This window comes from Gossypium arboreum, chromosome 11 (genome assembly GCF_025698485.1).
Source record: "Gossypium arboreum isolate Shixiya-1 chromosome 11, ASM2569848v2, whole genome shotgun sequence".
NCBI classification, from domain to species: domain Eukaryota; kingdom Viridiplantae; phylum Streptophyta; class Magnoliopsida; order Malvales; family Malvaceae; genus Gossypium; species Gossypium arboreum.
This window is the reverse complement of record NC_069080.1, coordinates 17,636,210-17,638,227: the sequence shown is the minus strand read 5'-3', so window position 1 is coordinate 17,638,227 and position 2,018 is coordinate 17,636,210. Positions and strand designations below refer to the sequence as shown.

The following is a 2,018-nucleotide window of genomic DNA, read 5'->3' as shown; positions in this document are numbered from 1 at the left end:
GGGATCTCTACGGAACAAGTTGAATGAATAAATTGTCCGGTTCGGAGCCAGAATAACAAGTAAAGTCTAGGTGGATTTTTCCTTAGGTATTGTCTCAAGTCAATTGATTTTCCCAAAAGCAATTCCCCAATTCTCTTCTCTGTGCATTCTTAGTTTAGATAATTAGTCAATTTAAAAAAACCCCATTATTCTTTGGCTAGATAATTTGATAATCCGGTCTTGCTAAAACTATACTACTGTTCGATAGGTACACTTACTTACATCGCGATATTAGTTAGTCTAGGTTTGATCTTCTTTTTAAATATTTATTACTTGTTACGAATCACGCGATCAAGTTTTTGGCACCGTTGCCGGGGAACTAAAATATTAGGAACGCTAAATTTTTATTACTTTAGCCATTTATTTTTCTTGCAATTTAATTTAATTTCATTAATTTACTTTTTCTTTCTCTTGGCAGGTTTTTATAGTTTATAACTAGAAGAAACCAGTCGGGACCATTACTTTTTTACGAAGAAATCGATTGTACAGTTCGTAGAAATCAAAGAGAGATGAGGCACAACTTACGATACACGGAGAACGAGCAAGAAGACGATACTCAACCCCCAATCGAAGAGATGGCTGAAAACCAAGGCAATCAGCTACCTCTTGCAATTGCGGTTAATCAAATCCTGCTCCACGCACTATGTATGATTATGCTAAACCTTCTTTAACAGGAACTGAATCTAGTATAGTTAGACCTGCTGTAGCTGCAAATACTTTTGAATTAAAACCTAACACTATCCAGATGATACAGCAGTTTGTTCAGTTTGATGGTTTGCAAGATGAAGATCCCAACGCTCACTTAGCAAATTTTCTGGAATTTCGCGATACATTCAAAATCAATGGCGTTTCTGATAATGTCATTCGTCTTCGGTTATTTCCTTTTTCATTGAGGAATAAAGCTAAACAGTGGTTGAACTCGTTACCACAAGGGTCAATTACTACTTGGGAACAAATAACGGAAAATATTTTACTAAAATACTTTTCACCAGCTAAAACGGCTAAGTTACATAATGATATTTCTTCTTTTGTGCAGATGGATTTAGAAACACTTTACGATGCATGGGAGAGATACAAGGACTTACTGAGAAGGTGCCCTCACCATGGGTTACCGCTTTGGTTGCAAGTACAAACATTCCACAATGGTTTGAATCCCTCGACTCGGCAAATGGTTGACGCAGCTGCTGGCGGAACCATCAACAACAAAACACCTGAAGAGGCTTATGAATTCATTGAAGAAATGTCACTGAATAACTATCAGTAGCAAGTCATGAGGACTAAGCCAATAAAAACAGTCGGCGTTTATAACGCCGACTCAGTTACTATGCTGTCAAATCAGGTAGAACTTCTCAATAAAAAGATTGATGGTTTACTTGGTTCTACGCAGATACATCCAGTAATAAGGTGTGACTCAAGTGGAGGAGGTGTGCATACAGAATATCAATCTTTCAATCCCACAACCGAAGAGGAACAAGCCAACTATATGGGTAACAATAACTTTAGATCTCAAAATAACCCATACAGTAATACTGATAATGCAGGTTGGAGGAACAACTCAAATTTCTCCTGGGGTGGTCAAGAAAATCAAAAGCCACAAAATCCTCGGGGTTTTCAACAGCCACTTTATCAACAAGAGAAGAAACTGAACCTTGAAGAGATGCTCACAAAATTCATATCAATGTCAGAAACCTGTTTCCAAAATACCGAGACGGTACTTAAAAATCAACAAGCATCGATCCAAGGACTCGAAACTCAGATAGGTCAGCTATCCAAATTAATCTCCGAACGACCACAAGGTAGCTTAATAAGTAATACTGAACCTAACCCAAGGGAACACCTCAACGCAATTAGTACTCAAGATAAGGAAGGATTCATTGCGCCTGAGCCAGAATTGATGCAATGAACTGTGGTGAGCAAAGGTAAAAGTGAGGTAAGTCATAACAAAATGGTGAATGATGAATATAAACGTCGTGTCCCAT

General features: G+C 37.9%; 1 non-coding gene across 1 annotated transcript; it reads right to left on the bottom strand.

Annotated features, from left to right (window-relative positions):
- Nucleotides 1-1,043: 1,043 nt before the first annotated feature.
- LOC128284774 (small nucleolar RNA R71) lies at nucleotides 1,044-1,149 on the bottom strand. The gene has a single exon (XR_008275196.1). It is a non-coding gene; the product is annotated as a small nucleolar RNA R71 (small nucleolar RNA).
- Between the last annotated feature and the right edge of the window lie 869 nt (nucleotides 1,150-2,018).